Raw genomic sequence first — 19,402 nt, forward strand, 5'->3', positions numbered from 1 at the left:
TCTCGGTAAAGGGTGGGACCCAGAGATCATCTAACTCATCTGTGCTGGAATTTCAGTAGGAACCCACAGTTGATGTGAGTTCCTGAGAACAGCAGCTACGCCATATCCACATCTTTCACGATGCTCCGACTCTGACTTTCTTCCTCCCCTCTCTTCTACAGCGCTAACTGGGCAGTGGCAGGTGATGGATGTCTCAGTTAGTGCTGAGAGCTCACACTCTTATTCTCAACACTTTGCAGTTATACACCTATGCACTAGGTCAAAAACCATAAAACCAGTCATGACATTCCCTCCTGTTGGAGCAGGCTTCAACTCAATCAGAAAGTGGTTAGTTACCCCACACCAGTCACGCTACTGCTGCACTTACTGGGGCAGATGTCTGGGAAGGCAGTATTGTAGCACGCAGGGCTCCATATGGGCTAATGAAGTTGATGTCTTTTCTCTTCTAGAAGCCTACTTAATGCTGTGAAATCCTGAAATCAGGAAAGAAATTTCCTAACCGCTTTGGTACTCATTTTTTTTCTGTCCTGTAGCCAAAAAATGTGGTACCTTCAGCAGCAGGGGCTTATGTGTACTATGTTTTCAGAATAACTGAATTTTATTGTAAATTTTAGAAACCCACTAAGCAGATGTTCATTATATAAATTTTTAAGAATCCAAATAAGAGTATTAATTGACATTGTACCATTTTGTCTATCACAAAAATATAAGACCTTCCTTGATTCTTGACAACATCCTATGCTTTATAAATTGGACTAAATTTCTTCTCCTGTTAGATTTCTTTTCTCTCTACATACATTTTGGTACGCTATAGAGTTTACCTTAAAAGATGGAAGAGTTAAAAATAAAAATGTCTTCCAAGAGAGCAATAATAAAAAGTAAGGCTCAATTTAAAAATACAGCAAATAAAATTTAACCTATGCTCATTCTTCTAAGAAAAACAGAAATGGCTATTTGCTTGACCACCCTTCCAGTTCCTTTCCTATAAAATGTGATTTCCCTTCCTGGAAACCAGAGTGTGCAGGTCTCCTTTAAGCTTGTGATTCCAACCATGTCCCCTTTCTCTTTGCCACAACAGCAGCAGGATGAAGCAGGGCAGCCGATGGGATCCAGCACAAAAGAGGAATCTGACAACCACATTGAAAGATAAATTTGAAACATTTCAACTTTTCCAAGTAGCTAATATGAAAAAAGGCAAATTTCTTTCTGCCATGATGAAGGATGCCTTTTAATAGCACAATAAAATAGAAAATAAAATAGTAGGCAGTACCCAATGAGCTGTTGCCAGCTAAATGTTGCAAATGTCTCGGTTTTCTTCCAGGATACAAGGCTCCTTATGATACCAAATTCGGTCTGGAGGTACTGTGATGAAAGAAGTAGGTGTCCTTGCTATGGTCTTCGTCACCTACCCTTTCCCTATAAGCAGCACACAGCATAAAATTAATATGGGCGAAGAACTGTAAAGTGGATAGTAAGAGGATCTAGAGATGTCATTTGGTTAAAGCTTTACTGTGGTTTTTCCTTGTTTTCTTCTTTGTTCTGGGCTCTATTAGTAAGCAAATTTTCCATTTTGACTAGGGAAAATGTTATAGCCAGATAAACATACAAACCAGAAGCATATAACTATATGCCATAATTTCCATTATCATCAAAGAAAGATTTTTAACAGATTGCTAAATGCTGATTTATCTTAACCTATTCAATGCCACTTGCCACTAACACTGACCATGGGTCATATATATCCCTCAGGATTTAAAATGAAAGTAAAAAAAAAAGACAAGAAAAATAAAATGACTAGAAAAGATTGGTGAAGGATAAAATTTGATCCACAGTTCAACAAAGTTGGAGATCAAAGTCTCCAATAATTCTTTCAGGTTGGGAATGCCTAGAGGCTATTTCACTGAACTATTTAACTTTGATGTTCTGTGCTAACTCAAAAGCATTGTTCTGGTTCTCCTTTCCTTCTGCTAAAATAATCAATACCATAAACCTTAAGTACATATATTTCAAGAGGTCAAGAGTCCTCTACAGTTTAAATCTAAGTATGAGTAAGTTTTTATATTAAAAATACAGAACTTAACAGTATATTCCCCCATCAAGTTAGGCACAATAAGTTTGACCATGTGTCACTTGAAATAAGAATAGTCTCAGGGATCCAGAATTTGACAAACTTGAAAATACTGTCACCAAGAACTATCACAGAGACAGATTAACCTGGGTGTTAAACTACAAGGAAATGCCGTTTCCGGGTAATGCTGTCAGTAATTTTCCTCTGAATTAAAAATCAAAGCACTGTTAAAGATTTGATTCTGAACTGCTTTTCTTCAAAAGAAGAGACACTTTTAGAATTAGATTTTAACTTCTTAAAGATTTAGAGTGACTTTTAAGTTACTATTTAAACAATTTTATATGTATTTTCCCTATTTCAGTTTTCATTGTCTCTATGGATTTCCAATGCTTTTATAGTATTCAAAGGCATTAAACTTAAGTCCCTATATATCATACAAAAAGCGGTTTAGTTAATACACGAGAGAGCAAGTTGTCTGCTGTAACTGTGTAGACCGAAGATCTTATCCACACTGACTTGCCAGAAGTGTATGGGTTTATGAAATTAATAGAAGGTGTCAATGAGGATGGAATAAGAAAGAGAATGTTCAGGAGATTAAATGAGAGACAAGGAGGAAGAGGAAGAAATGGAGAAAAGAAAGGAAGAAAGGAGAGGGGGAGGAGGGAGGAGAATGCAGATAAGTATACGGTTTTATCATATAAAAACTAACACACAAATCTAGCACAGACTCAGAAATAACAGCTTTGAGAGACATGACTGTGGATGCACTGTGGCTAAGTAACAAAAATATGTTAGGAACTGAAAGTATTCCTCGGGTCTTGCTAGGATTTGGTAAATGAGACATAAAATTAAATGAATGCTTGGTTGTCTAGCACCCAAAGTTCTTCTTTCTAACTGAGTTCTGCAGGTAATCAAAGAGCTCAGCACCCTGCTTCTCCAGAAGCTTGTTGGAAGCAGTAAGTGTGAGCGTTCTTGCAGAGTCATGGGGCCCAGAGCTGCTCAGCCTAGCATGGAAATTGTCTAGAAAATGAGGCAAGATAAAATGAACAGAGATTAAAGTGCCATTATCAAGCTATCAAAATCTTTAACACACAGGGTACAGAGACCCTTTGAAATCCACATACAGAAATTCCTTTGAGAAAGTTTGTTTAGTTATATGTGACTTGGAATATTTACAACCTAACCACAGTATGTATTTGAGGCAAGGTTTCTATTCCAATCATGGGGACTTCTAGCCCCCAAGTCACTGTAGTTGTTGCCATATAAATACGTTTTCCTTTTTAATAGTGTGTTAATTGTTCAAAATCGTGACTTTTATTGTAATATGTGAATGTATGTATGCAACATGCTGGGATCGTGTTTGTTCCTGCACTTCGCTCTCTAGCTGTCCTCTCAAGCTGCTGTCCGTCTTCCCAAGCACGTTAAACAAAGGGAGTGTTCTTGCGCAGAACCTGAGTTTGCCTCCCATCACATATGTCCGATTGCTCACGATTGCCTGTAGCCTCTGGGGAAACTGAGGCCATTGTCCTAATTCCAGGGCACCTGCACTCAAAAGCACATGTCCTCAGAGAGATACACACAGACATACACTCAGGATCAAAATCAATCTATCAATCAATCAATAATAAATAAATAAATAAACGTTTTAAATAATGGAAGCTATCTCTTAGGTAATAACACTTAAAATATCTCTTGGGTTTAATAACCCTTAAAGCATGAATATCATCATGTTTCTGTACACTTAAAATGTGGTTTCCATTATAGGAATCATAGCAGTCCACCAAAGCCAACACCAAGCAACTTCAGTTCTTTTTTCCTGGAGCGTGTGGCCACAGGCAGAAAAAAAAAAAAAATACACAGTGGCTTGTTTCTTTGCATACTGTTCTTTTATTTCTCAGATCCATAATGTATAGAAACATTTCCTAATATGTTGACATTTATTAATCATTAATCCTAACTAAAAGAAGAAAATTGTCTTCATGTTTTATGCGTCCAAATAAAATCAATAAACTATTTCAGAATTGGACAACTTCAACTTGAGTGTATTCAAATTTTCTCTTTGTAAACTCTGGATCACACAGCAGGCCACCATCTGACACTTCATTCTGTCTTGAAAACTTCTATTTAACATGCTGAAACTCTCACAAATTTTAAGAAGTAATTTGTTATACATGAGTCATGACTGTTTCATAAAGCTTATGCACCATCTGCCTGGCTGACTTCATGCCAGCAACAATGGATATGATCAGCATGACCTCTCAATTCCTGTGACCATAGTGAAGCCTGAGTGGACGTCTCAGCCACACAGTGATGGACTGGAATGCTGGGTTTACAGTGTCAGTGCCATTAATTTAATAGCCTCTAGAAATTTACTTTGCCAGCATGTGTACATTTTAAGAAGATAATTCGTCCGTGTCCCTCTTTCACTTTTTTGTTTTCTTTTGTTTTTTGAGGCAGGGTTTCTCTGTGTAACAGCCCTAGCTGCTCTGGAACTAGCTTTTGTGGATCCCCAACTTTTACCCTGTAAAACATTCTTCAGAAAACCAAATATATAAGGTGCAAATATCACAGTATAAGTAATAACTCAAACTATGAAAACTCCTAGAGCCGTAACTGCACCTTCACGGGAGACTAATATCATGTAGGAGCCTTCTTAGCATGGAAGAGAGTAGATCCTTGTTATTAGACACTCATGCATTGTTTGTTGATTTATGTGGCTCACTTGTGAGGTACATAAAGTTGAAGTAAAAATTTAGGAAAAAAATATATAGGCCTTGCTTCTAAAGTGCTGATAAGTTTGAGAGAGGAAAAAAATAAAACAGGAACCAAACAAATAATAGAAAAAGCTGGAAATGAATGATGTCATGCCTAGAACCCTTTACAGTTTGTATAAGTTCTTGTATGTAAGAAAGAGGATTGGGGCCAAGCAGCAATGGCATATGCCTTTAATGCCGTCACTCAATAGTTATAAGCAGAGATTCTGTGATTTCAAGACTGGCCAGGTCTACAAAGTGAGTTCCAGGACAGCCTTGGCTACACACAGAAACCCTGGCTTGAAAATTGGAAGAATAAAAAAGGGGAAGAAAATATCTTAAACGTTTTTAAGAAATATTGCCATACATACTGAGTGTCATTTTTTTATTATGCTTTTATTATTTTATTGTCATTATTATGGTCCTTCAGAACATACATAACACTAGTTTGTGTATTTTCTTCTACTTGTTATGGCCAAGATAATTCAGTCCACCTCACTTTGTTTAGCAGCATGCTCATATTGCCAGGAATACCAACATGCTAATACGCTAACAGAAAGTCTACCCATCAACTAAGTTTTTCTCTGGAGAGGTGATTTTGTTTGTGATTATTATAGAGGTTTACAAATATATTAGGATCCTTTAAATTGGAAACTTTTTAAAAGGTGTAGTCCAATGGATGTTTGTAGTTAACTAGATTTTTTTCCCTACTATCTGATACTAGAATTCTCATATTCTGTAAGTTCTCTTGCTGTTGTTTCAACTCTAACTTGAGATACTTGTTATAAAATGTTTGTTTCTATGTACATGAATCCCCTGGAAAGGGTAAGTAGACAAGATCTCTCTGATAAATTAGCAGCATGGGGGGAGGGGGAGGGTGATAGGGGAATAGAGAGGTAAGAAGGGGAGTAGGAAGGAAAACATGAGGGATTAAGAAGATTGAGTTTGATCAAGGACAGAGAGGGAAATCAAGGAAAGAGATACCTTGAAATAGGGAGTCATTGTGGGGTTAGAGATAAACCAGGGACTAGGGAACCTACAATGATGATTCCATTTACGACCCTAAGTGATAGTGGAGAGGGTACCTAAACTACCCTTTTCCTGTAATCAGATTGATGACTACTTTAATTGTTATCAATAGAACCTCCATCTAGCAAATAATGTCTATATCCCCTTTCCCTTTTTCTTTCTTTTTTTTCTTTTTCTCTTTCTTTTTTTTCTTCTTCTTCTTTTTGTGGTCTTTCAAGATAGGGTTTCTCAGTAGCTACAGAGCCCAGGGAACTCACTCTGTAGACCAAGCTGACCTTGAACTCATAGAGAGCCATCTGCTTCTGTGCTTCTGTGCTTCTGTGCTAATATTAAAGGTGTGCACCACCACCGCATGGCCTGTTTTTTTTTTCCCTTCCAAACAAGAACCTTGAGTCTAATTTCCTTTGTTTAACCCTTTTCCTGACCATTATTCATAACGACTTGTAACCAACACATTAACAAAAACAAACATCCATAATGCATTTTTTTTGGAATGTGGACATAGTTTTCTAGGTTATTTACTGCTGATTGGGGGCACTGATAATCTTATGGGGACACAAAGAAGATTTAGGATTTTGGTCAAGTCCTACTGGAGTATTCTGTAAGGCTGGATCATCTCAGACAGCAGTCTTGAAGCTCTTCTGAATGTAAGACTCAAAGGAAACTGCAACAAATGTACTCAGAAATGTTGGCTCACCTAAGCCATCTGTTCCCATTGGAGATTTTTTTTGGGGGGTCTTCTTTGATCAAACCTTATTTTTCTTAACCAAGAATAAATCCACAGCTTCTCACTTCCTGTGGAAATAAAAGTAAAACCTCTTCTCCAAAGTAACATATCTTTTGACTTAAATTTCGAAGTCAAGGCTCCAAGAATCAGAATTCCAATCCCAAGCCTGGCCTGGGCTGGTGGCTAAAATGCGTCAGGCAAAGGGCTTTTTTGTAAATTCATGCCACAAAACATTGGACGCCAAATAAAGCACAATTGATGAAAACTCAGAGAGAGAAATTGGAGTTCAACCTGAAGACCCAAAAAGTGAAACAGCCAGCCACTGGCTCTTACCTTGACCTCACTCTGAAAGGGTGATCCTGCCTTCCAGAATCTCAAAATGAGACTGTCTCTGTGAACTGTCTCCACCTGTCTTATATTCCTTTCTAGGGCTGGGATTAAAGGCGTGTACCACCTGATTTCTATGGCAACTAGTGTGTTTTACCGTATCCTGCTGTGTAAGGCTGACCAGCGGAACTGTTTTATTCTCAGATCTTCAGGCAGTCGTTATTTATTAAGATTCAGTTGAAAGGCCACTACAACAGACTCTGTTGACTCACTATGGGAGGCTTCACCTTCTCTGTGGAGAGGATGGGGGTGGTTCAGGAAGAACACAGTAGGTGTGGGAGGGGAGAATGGAGAGGGAACTGGGATAGGATGTAAAATAAGATTGTTTTAAAAATAAATAAATAAATAAAAGATAAATAGATAACAATGTTCATTTCTAATAAATAAAATAATCTACAGGGAAATACATCTTGCTTTCTCTTCTTTGTGTCGCATAGTGGTGCTGCTATGTATATCTGGTGTTATTATATCTCATGAGTCCAAGCAGTCTGTATACAAATTACTGACAGCACTAAAAATAGGCTATTTTATTTTATATTTTCATTATTGTTACTGAAAACAGAGATATGAAGTCACTGGGATTTTAGGAGTCATTTTTGATGAGGAAAAAAATGGGATCTTCTGGCAAGAAGGATGGCAGACCCCTTTTCAAAAATTCATGTGTCCAGTTTGGGAGAAAAGAGGGATGGAGAAAGGAAGAGGGAAGAATAAAAAGAGGGAAGAGAGGGAAAAAAATCAAGGCTGTTCCCAGGAAAAGAGCCAGTGTTGCTCTTGCTTTATGGTTTGTTTGTTTCTTTGTGTTCCTCTGTTGTGAGGTGTAAAGACTGAACCCTGGGTCTGAAGTCAGCCAGACAAATGCTCTACCAATGATCCATAGCCTCCACAAAAATGGTTTTAAATCTCACGCTGTACCTCCATCATAGTTTGTATCCCTGCAGACACTGAAATTCACTGTTTCTACCTCTATGTTTATGAAAAATATATTGTGAAAGGGCTGTTTTTACCCATTTATAAGAGCAAACTTCCTGGGAACGTTCCCAGGGTTATGACTCACCTCCTTGCCTCCAGCATTCAGATTATACAGTCTCCACGCCAGGATTTCTCTACTAAACAGAAGGTAACTGCCTCCCCTGCAAAAAAAGTTAATGATTTTTAGTATATATTTCCTGTATAAAAATAAATACACATCCATACATAATAAAGATATTAAATAAACAAATACGTAAGTGAGCATATATGATATAGAATACATATAATGGTGGTTTTGTGTGAAAACTCGTGAGGTTTTGTATGTTCCAAATAAATATGAGGAATGGCTTCTCCATTCATCAGCAGTCATTTTAGAACCTTTCAGTGGTATTCTAGCTCTGACAACCTTGATTTCTTTCCTCCATATGAAATATTTGACCTTTCCATGCATGGATTATACATTCATCTTCATAGCAGACTGTTCTCTTTATTTACTTTTAAAAATCTCAATGAATAATGAGAAAGATCAACTGTTACACAAACTATTTTAAAAATAATGACTATAGTTTCTGAAAAACCTAATCTTCTAAGACTTTACTGTCCATGAACAGATGTGCAAAACAAAATGTAAGATAGTATCACATAATAAATGTCTAAGTCATCCAGGAAAAAGTCACTGTGGATTTATTTGGGAGTTTTTGGCCTGAAATCTCATCTCATCCCTCTGTTCATGCAGACTCGCAGAACCCAGTGTGAGGATTATCCCCAATGCTGGTGCCTCTGTTTCCAGACAACTCCAAACTACAGTGGAGCCTGTGATAGACCACTACTTTATAGTGGTCCCAGGTAGCACGGGAATCCATTCCAAAGCCGCAGGTGAGGAAAATCATCACCAAATTTTATTTATAATGTAACCAAGGGTTAAATCTGATTCATCAATAATTTGTGGCAAAATGACATATTCACCAAGATGGCACATTTTAGAATTTAGAATCAGAAATGCTACTAACTGTAAAATTAGTATTAAAACTCTTAAACAAAAACCATTTAGAAAACTTATTCTTACGGTTTGGCTATAAACAGTACATACAAATGTAAGTTTTATATATAGAATTGAAATTAGTATATATCGATTTTAAGTACAAAATTTATACATACTTTTGTTCTTTCTTATCATCACAAGCCAGAGAGAAATATAACATAGTTCATGTTCTTGTTTTTGAGGACTTCCTTGTTTAGCAAAAACATTTGTTATTGAAATTATTCTTTTACTATTGAGGCCCTAATACCAAATACAGCCCAAAATACTGGGCCTGAACAGTTTTTCCCTTGAATTTGCAGTATTCTGTTTTACCTACATTGTACATGCTTCACAAGTATTATATATAACAACTTCTTTTTTTATAGTACAAGAGTTTGGAAGTGAAATGGAACTCGTTATATATACATATTTTTCTGTTGAGTTCACATGAAGACAAAAATGGGATATGCAGATTTATAAGTTATGTGGAGCTGACTGCCAAGTAGCAACATCCTTCTTCAGCCTCGTAGGAATTCAGCACAGAGGTAGAAACGCAGCTACAGGGATACTGTGATCCATCTGTACAGCAAGAGCCAATAGAGAGACTGTTGGTGTGTCTTATGTTAACAACATCAATCTTTTGACTGTTTTCTGAGGAGAAAACCCCAGCGTAGGTGGAACATTTAACAACATCAGTTAACAGCATAACTCAGTAAAGACAATGCCTTTTCAGAACCGATTCTAACACCTGGAAAAACTCCCAGCAGGACTGGGTTGACTTTTAATTGAAAACATTTTAACTTGATTCCCCAGTTAAACTTCACCTTCTGCTTTGGAAAGACTTCCTGTCTTTCATTTGCTGAACTCGTCTGTATTTTGAAAGCATACCCTCTAGGAAGGACCCTGGACTGCAGACTTCTGCCCATCTTTACTTTTCTGTTCCTTCTGCTCCACATACAGTTTCTTGATAAGTCCAAGTAGCTAGGAGTGTCCACACTATGTATTTTGCAACACGATATTGAGGTCAGTTCCCCTCCTAATGCCTCTGCTGTCTCATTTGTCATAAGGAGATAATAATGAATGACCTTCATGACCTTGAAGAGTATTGGTAAACTCAAAGGGAAGGAAAGAGTTCTATCCATGTAAATGAAAGCATCCATTTAAATGATGAACAATGAACTTTGTCGTTATCTGTTTATTTTTACCCTTATTCCAAGCCACTTTAAAAGCCCTGGTAGTGGTGGATGGGTCAGTCTTTAAGCTTCTAGCTGCTCTTCCAGACCATATGAACAGCCTGGTCTCTAACCCTTGGCACCATTTAGAAATCAATCACACATAATTTCAAAGATTTGAATGCTGGTAAGTCTGAAAGTTAGGAAACGAATCAAAGCCCTCTCTAAACAAGGAACTTAAAGCCCTGTGGTGGGGAACCATCCCATGCCTCTGATCATAGCCTTCTAAGGCCAGACAATTAGACTGTGTCAGACCATACAAAGTAGAGGCAAAAGGCTCATTATAAAATAGTTGTCTATACTAGCATTGACTCATCACAAAAGCACAGGTTTTTTTTTTTCCCAACCTGTAAAATACATGACAAATTGCTTTATTTGTTTCATATTTATCATTTCCACATGTCTTGTCATGCTTCCCTAAGGATACATTTTACTGAATAATACTCACCAGGGATATTAGTAACTATTCTTCAGAGCCACTAACATCATGTTATTGGAAGACTCTAGTCTTTGAAGAAGTGCAGAAATTAGGGGCCATGAGTGTAGAAAATTATTATAGATAGTTCTGTAATCTTATAACAGGAATGCCATGTAATTTTATAACAGGAATATAAAAATCCAAAGGTAGATTGAACACACAACAACCTCTAAGGCAATGTGCGTTGAAATGTGCAGATTGAAGGGACATGGTCACATATAAATCTCAGGAAATTTTGGCATCCTCCACCTGGCTATGCATCATTACGGTGGCCGTAGGAAACTAATGTGCACACTCCACTTTTCAGTTTCATTAGTTTTATACATGGTGATGTGAAATCGTCCCTGTGGGTGTCATGGCAGGTAGGGAAAGGAACTGTGAAGAGTTAAGCATGAAAACTCACTTTACAGTGACTTAGGCTGGATCAAACTTCTAGAGAGTCTGAAGCCCGGCAGTTTAGACAGCATACTTAAGCACAATAAAATTTTGGGAAAAGTTTCTATGTAACAATCATCCCAATTCCAGGTGTACAATAAGCAAAAATGTTTGCCTACGTAGAAACTCCTTTACAAAGTACGCATGATTTTGAAGGTGGGTTCTCTAGCTAAAAGACCTAGAATAATAAGATAGAGGTCAGGCCCTGTACAGGTAACATCTCCCCTCCCCTAAGGGTGAGTTCTATTGACTGGGGCTTAAGATAAAGGTCTAGGGAGAAATTCTGGGATAAACATTCTGGGCGGGGTAGGGGTGTGAGGTATGTGGCCCAGATAACCAAACTTCACCAAGTCCTTAACAATATCCACTCCAGTCTTCTGGGCAGAAAACAGGTATCTCCTCCTTGCCTTAGAGGAGACACCCCTGAGTGATTATGCCGGTTTCCTTAGAGACCAGTGGGCACAAGGACACTTATGCCCCAAATAGTCAAGTAACTTCCTTTGCCCATGAAACATGAAGCAAGCACTGTGGATTCTGACACTTTCAAGCAGAGTCTTCATGTCCTTGCCTTTAAAGGAATATTCTGGTTCCTTAGAACACATCCCAGATAACGACTCATCTTCTTGCCTCAGGGTGATGAGAAATGCAGACAGGAACTCAACCCAGAGAGAGTCAAGCCCAGTCATATCCAACAAGTCAAGAAGAAGCAAATTCAGTGGAACTGAAACCAACTTGCAGTGCCCAGGGAATGTGAGTAAGACATGACTGTATTTGATAACCCGGGAGACAAAAGCCAGTGCCAGGTGTGGGCGGTCCCTTTCATGTTGTTGGTTGGCATTCCAAAGTCCCCTCCCCCACACTATGCAGGCTTTTATCATAGCTGCCAGGGGCCCTCCAGAACTTGACAGTAAGAACCTATCCTGAATATACCATGCAGTTTGGTGTGGACAAACCAAGCTGTACTGGCGTGGAAGTTCCCTCCCTTGTGGTTAGTTTCTATAGTGACAAGAGACTCTATGGAGGCTGTTGGGGAAGAGGATCCATCAGCAATCATATCTATTTGTGCTTCCTGAGAGCTACAGTAATGACAGGCCTGGTAAAATATTCCTAATGGTGCAGTAATAGCGTGAGTGCTACAGGGAGAACTTACAGCTTTCTGGTAGGATTTAAGAAACATTCCACAGGGTGAAGCTCACAACTTGTATCCTAAATCTGACCCACATCTGTAGCTAATTTTGTCATAGGCTTTAGATTACTACCTACTATTTACATTTTTTGCTAAGTGGACATAGCATCGATCTGCCTTTTAAGTACTCATACTTACTCACATAGATCAGTGCCTCTTACTCCTCAACAAAGAAGTTTCCTATTGCAATGGGGTTGTGAACACAAAGACTAACAACTAATCAGAGGGCGAAGAATAACTGGAATTGCTCCGTTAAAACAAGACATCTTTACTACCTCCTTGCAAGAAGGGTCAGGAAACATTTTAGAGAAGGGAGCAGAACGATTATAAGAACCAAATGTCGAGACAAGTGCAACACAGTTGTGGTGGCCTCGTGAGACCTTCACAAGGTCAAGCCAACCAACATTGTATGTCATGTCATACATGTAACGGGTAGGAGAAACGTATGACCATAGCTTTTAAGATTAACATGTTCATAGGTTTCTCCCTATTTCTTCATCATCTCCACAATTATTTTTCTACTGTTAACCATTGCTGTTCGGTTTATATACTCCCTTGGAGTATCTCTCCCATTGACAAGGTTAGCTCCCAAATCCCTTGCTGAAATTCCACTGGCCAAAGCCACTAGACCTCATTCTCAAGTCCTCCTGTGATAGCTCAGCTACCACAGTCCTTTCTACAGGAATGACTGACTTTGCCCACAGTCAGCTCCTCCTCCCTTAAAGCCAAGAGCCCTCCAACTCCTTCAGGCATGGTCCCCCACTTATCCCTGAAACCATCACTTCTTCCAAGTCTAAGTCTATGGAGGGCTGTTTGTGTGGAGCACTTGCTATAAAAAAACAACAGCAAACCTTGCCATCTAAGGCAACACAGTCCAGGACTGCACAACACCGTATTGCAAACTTCAGTTAATTCTAATTTGGTATTTTGATGAAAACTGCTTAGCAGAGGTCTTACATAATCATAACAGCAATGGCAGTGACACCAAATCAAAAACTCTCAAGGAACAAAAGAGTCAAATACCACTGGAGGTGACCTTTTCCAGACATATATGAATACATGCATTTTTTGCATTTTTAAAGTATTGCAGTTTTCAATTGATATTTTGAAGTTTTGAGACAATGTGCCTATGAAGTTAGTTCAGTTTTGGCGTGTAGGTCAGCCCGAGTTCAAATTAAACGTAAGACCTAGAGCACAAGACAATGGGGGAGTATATTAACAAAAATAATTAGTTTAGACTGAACTGTTTGCAGTGTTAGCCCTCAGCCACTTACCAATGTCCAGTTATGCATCAGGGAAGCAGTTACTGTGCCCTTAAATGATTTTGTAATAAGAGAGTCGCTAGAGCTTCATGAGATTATGGGATGGACTCATCACCGCGTTTCTGCTCTAAATTCAGTAACGTGTTCACTGTGTAAAATCACCAACACAATCTTAGTCCCTGAGGGAGCCAGCGTAGGAAGGGTGCATAATAACAGATCCTTGGAAGACAAGGTGGTCATGACAGCTTTCAGCTTCTCCTATGTAGTCTACAAGAAGAGCATGCTCTGGCAGGCAAGGTATTGAAGGATGGGATAGAGATACCAGACTGTAGCCATAAATGGTGAAAGCGTTCAATAAAACATTTCAGATCAGGCAAACAGCCCTGTGGTGGAACAAATATTAGTGGTATTATTCCGCGTTATATCTTACCCTGTGTAAGGATTATGTATAGGTAGAGTTTCTCTGTGTCTTGGCAGCCACTTCCAAATAACCATTCAGAGACTTATTATTAATTATAAATGCTCAGCCAATAACTTGGGCTATTCTCCAGCCAGCTCTAACAAGTTAAAATAACCCATTTCTATTAATCTATGTGCTGTCCCGAGGCTCTTTTAACCCATCTATGAACTTTCCATGTTACTTCTTCTGCATCTGGCTCAAGACTCCTCGCGCTCTGCCCTTCTGACTCCCAGCATTCTCTCTGTGTCCTGAAAATCATGTCTAGCTTTTGGCTTTGTATTAGCAATGAAAGAGACACATTTTCACACTGTGCAGAAGGATTATCCACACCAATTATGATATGGTTTAAAATCACTGAAGATAATATAAATTAGGGACTTGAGGATTAGGCTCGTGAAGGGACTCACTTAACATATAAACAGCCAGATAATCTGATATCTACGATGACCACATTTAAGCAGTCCAGGAAACCACATGAAATCAACTGAGTAACTCAAAGAAAACAATATTTTGTGGGGATATGACTGTCACACACAACACAGAGTGGAGAGGGGACTATTTGATATAGGTCAAGATTCTTTAGAAGAATCAGTCAAATGCCTTTACAAAGGTCTTTTTATGGCAATGTCCTTACCACTCAGGGCAGATCCAGATTGTCCTGAATGCCTCTGTTCTACTCCCTGGGGTTCTTAGGCTCTGTCTTTTGGAGCAACATGTGGAAGTGACCAGGTAATATATTCTGTGAGATTTTAAAGTCTGTTTGCTCCCTGGGTGTGTCTTAACAAGGTTAACACGTCTTATACTCCAGTCTTATTTCTGGGGTGGGAGCTAGCTTAGGAAGGGCAATGGAAGCCTCTTACTTTTTTGGTAAGACACGTGGGACATTGACATCTCTGTTCCTACAGTTGAAGTGAGGAACCTGCCTGACTCCATTTTGAAGGCAGGAGCATTTGTGCTGTAATGTTTTAATTAATTAATTAATTTATTTATTTATATTTTTACTTAAAAATTTCCACCTCCTCCCCTCCTCCTATTTCCCTCCCCCCTCTCCCTCCCTCTCCAGTCCAAAGAGCAGTCAAGGTTCCCTGCCCTGTGGGAAGTCCAAGGTCCTCCCCCCTCCATCCAGGTCTAGGAAGGTGAGCATTCAAACAGACTAGGCTCCCACAAAGCCAGTACATGCAGTAGGATCAAACCCAGTGCCATTGTCCTTGGCTTCTCAGTCAGCCCTCCTTGTCTGACACGTTCAGAGAGTCTTTTGTTCAACTATGTTCATAGCAGCATTATTTGTAATAGCCAGAACCTGGAAACAACCTAGATGCCCTTCAATGGAAGAATGGATGAAGAAAGTGTGGAATATATACATATTAGAGTACTACTCAGTGGTAAAAAAAATGACATCTTGAATTTTGCATGCAAATGGATGGAAATAGAAAACACTATCCTGAGTGAGGTAACCCAGACCCAAAAGATGAATATGGTATGTACTCACTTATAAGTGGATTCTAGCCATAAATAAAGGACATTGAGCCTATAATCTGTGGTGTACTTATAAATATATGAGAGTTGAGTTTCTCTCTGTCCTCTGGAAACTGATCTTCCCCAGTGATGACCTTGATTGGTATTTAAGAATACCCTTGCCCTCATTGACAGCTCCCCAATCACATGATGGGTAACCACAATTCTGTTTCTTTTTAAGATTATTTTTGTATTTTTTATTGTCTTTCTCTTTTTATTTACTTTTTAAATTTAAAAATCATCTTTTCTCATTTTACATACCAATCCCAGTTCCCCCTCACTCTCCTATTCCCACTCCCTCACCTTCCCCTCCCACCCCCTTCCACTCCTCAGAGAGGGTCAGGCCTCCCATGGGAGTTAACAAAGTCTGGCACATCACAGTTGAGGCAAGACCAAGGTCCCACCCCCCCTCACCGTATCTAGGCTCAACAACGTATATCTCCATAGGGAATGGGCTCCAAAATGACAGTTCATTCACTAGGGATAAATCCTTTTCCCACTGCCAGTGACTCCACAACTGTCATCCAAATTCAATAATTGTCAGCATCCCAAAATGCTTATTACTAGAATAAATGGTTTTTCTGTGCATTTATTCCATAATATATAAAGACATGTATATAAATATGCACTGAAACATTACCTTTTTATTTGTAATTTTTGATTAAAATAAAATTACATTATCCTTCCTACCTCTTTCTACTGTCTCTCCCTCCACCTTGCTCCCTTTCAAATTCATGGCCTCCTTTTCTTTAGCTACTGTTGTTACACATGCATAAATTCATAAATATATAAATACAACCACCGAGTGTCTCTAGTGTTGGCTTGTATGTATGTTTTTAGGGTTGACTGTTTTGTATTGGATAACCCACTAGGTGACTGATTCCTTGGAAAGCTAAATCTCCCACTCTCAGAAGATATTAATTGCTTATAAATCTTCATCTAGGGGTACAGCCACATGAGCAATCTTCCTTCCATGGCACGGCCTTAAACTCACACAGATAACATCCGCCTCTGTCTCCCAAATCCTGGAATTAAAGGTGTGTGACACCACTCCTTGGCTTCTAGTTAGTGGCTTTGGGGGGGGTCTTATTGTAGCATCCATATTGTTGAGGTTTTATGGGTATAACTTCCCTGTCATTTCTTGGAGACACAATCTCACAGCCACCCCTTGTCTTAAAATATTTCTACTCCTTCTTCTGTGACATTCCCTGTCACATTTTCTGTGTGGGCGTTGTGTTGTAAACGTATCAGCTGGGGCTAGACACACAACAGTTTGCTATATGCATTTCCAGCAGTACTTGCTTCTGTAATCATCTCTGCTCTAAAGAGAATCTTCTGTGGTGCAGGCTGAGAGCTGCACCCAACTGTGGTTAATAAAGATAACTATTCAGAATTCAGTTAGGACTTATACTGGCTTAGCAAAGCTGCTGCAGAAGGTTCTCCTGTGAGATCCATAACCTCACTAGGCACATTTCATGGACTGGGGTTACAGTGACAGGCATGATTAATTTCCTAGTAAGTTGGCTTTAAGTCAAATTAAACCGATACTGGTTATCGCCAAGATATGTGTTACTGTCGCAACTTTGGGGGCGTCTTGTCATTTCAACTATCATTGTGGTCATAGGCATCACAGTTGGGTAAGACTATTGATTACTTTTCTCCATGGGCAACATGTACAGACATCTTCTATTACTCTGAAAGCCCTCAGGGGGAGGCGCAATTCAGGTCCAAATGGATTTCTTTGAGTCCCACATCCAAAGTATGAGTGATGTTCAGCCTCTCAATAACAGAAGAGGGAACGAGCAAATACTTCTGTTTCTATAACAGCAAGACTAGAATAGCATGGTGCATGAGTATAATAGAACATCATAGAAGTTTGCATTCATACGTGTGTGATGGACATATGTGAAGCAAATGATCTGTCTTAGAGATTCTCAAGTGAAAAGACAAAATTGCTGGAGTCAGTGTTATACTGCATGCATGAACAGAATACAGAATACTCCAGATGCATGTCTAATAATCTTTCTTAATACTGCCTGTAAGAATAGAGAATTCAGTAAAAGTCAATGGTGAGAAGACCATTTCCTCTCTTAGGATCTTGTTTTTCCTTGTACATATGGAGGTACTTTAATAACAAACAAGTAGCTAATAGTGACATAATCAGTTGTCACTTACTGATGCTAATAGGCGGAGATCTAAGATGCCCCCAAGCTCCCAGTAGAACAGGTGGCTCTGAGACAAGGGTTGCTCCCCGTTACTTGCCTGTGATTACATTTCATTTAAGATAAAGGTGAAGAGATTTTTGCAGCTATACTCAAAGCCATTAATCACTTGTCCTTAATTAAAATTGACATTTCCTGTGTCTGTCTGACCTAATCAAGAGAGCCCTTTAAAATATGGCCTAGAAGTCATGAAGATTTTTCCTATTTGCCTTGATAAAAGATATATGTGAAAGGGGTATGTGTAGCAGGGAGTCGTGGGCAAGTCTTGCTGGCTGAGTTATGATTCTTGGCTGACACAGTGGTTGTGCCTTCGGGAGACTGTAACGGGAAGATACCATTGAGATATGGCAGAATCCCAGACCCATGAGCAACCATAACAAAATAAACTGTTGTTGTGTTTGTGAGATTAATTTTAAAGCCATTATAGAAAAACTATATAAACAAATAGGTTTAATTGCAAGATGGTAAAGAAGTTTTTATGGTTTTGAAAAGTAGTGAGAGCTGAATTGTTTAAATTCTGTTCTCTTGAAGCAACTCCTTTTTGGGAATAAAGAAACCACAGCAGTATCTGTGAACTTAAAATGTGTGTGGATCCATAAGGGGTCAATCCTGTCCTGTGTATTTTGAAAAAGGACAATGACACTATGCCTAAGAACACTCATATGTATGTAGTATGGTGTTTATAACGGCAGCTTGTACTTTCCTTTGAAAGGGGTCTGCATTGGTGGCTCGGGACAAGAAGGACACGTGTCAGGCTCACTCTCATCAAAACAATGGCAGCTGTGGAAATGAAGTAGAGATTCAAGACTACAGAATCGTAGTTGTAAACTTGCGTACTCATGACATGAACTTTCAAAAGCATCCTTTACTCAGTTCCCAGTATGTTTCAAAAGTCTGATGAAGTCTATCAGTAACAATGTATGGGAACCGATGTTTTAAGCATCACTATTATTTTCTTTTGGTGAGTGGAGATAAAGAATGTTCCTGGGACACAAAATGATGCAGTATCCTGGAAGAGTAGTGACGTCATTCCACAGCTATTGCTGGAGATCTATCAGTATAGACTTCCAAGCTGCCCTGGTCCTTATGAAATTTAATGAAGGAAATCAGATAATTACTTTATCATTTATTAACAAGCAAAATCCATGCACAATTATCACAAGATAAAACGGAGAATCTGTACTGTGTCACAAGCTACTATGCCTCGTCCGCTGCTGAGGCTTCTGCCTTTGGTAAGTGCCTTGCATCCTCCCTTTTACTTGCGTCATATCCACTCCCAACAAAACTCTGCCTCTAGGACCCAAATGCTCTTTTTGATAGGCTAGCAAACTGGTGACAAATCTCCTGTAACAGAAATGAGACGGGCCACAACTGTGTCTGTCTCTGAGCATATCTTCAGGTGATGGTGAAGCCATCCAAGATGTGCTAAGGTTCTTCTCTAGTGCAATGGAGAATTGACCAAAAACAGATATAATCCTAAAACACTGGGAAGAGGAGATTAATGTAAATTTAATCTACTGGGGATAGTTAATTATTTAACTGATTTTTTAGTGTCTAAAGAAATCCAATATGGGACAATTTTTTTTGTGTGTGTGTGTGCGCGCACACGTGTGTGTGTGTGTGTGTGTGTGTGTGTAAATGTGTGTGTGTAAAATAGA

The sequence above is a fragment of the Alexandromys fortis genome, unplaced genomic scaffold (assembly GCF_014885135.2).
Source record: "Alexandromys fortis isolate MF-2015 unplaced genomic scaffold, M_Fortis_MF-2015_v1.1 scaffold_38, whole genome shotgun sequence".
NCBI classification, from domain to species: Eukaryota; Metazoa; Chordata; class Mammalia; order Rodentia; family Cricetidae; genus Alexandromys; species Alexandromys fortis.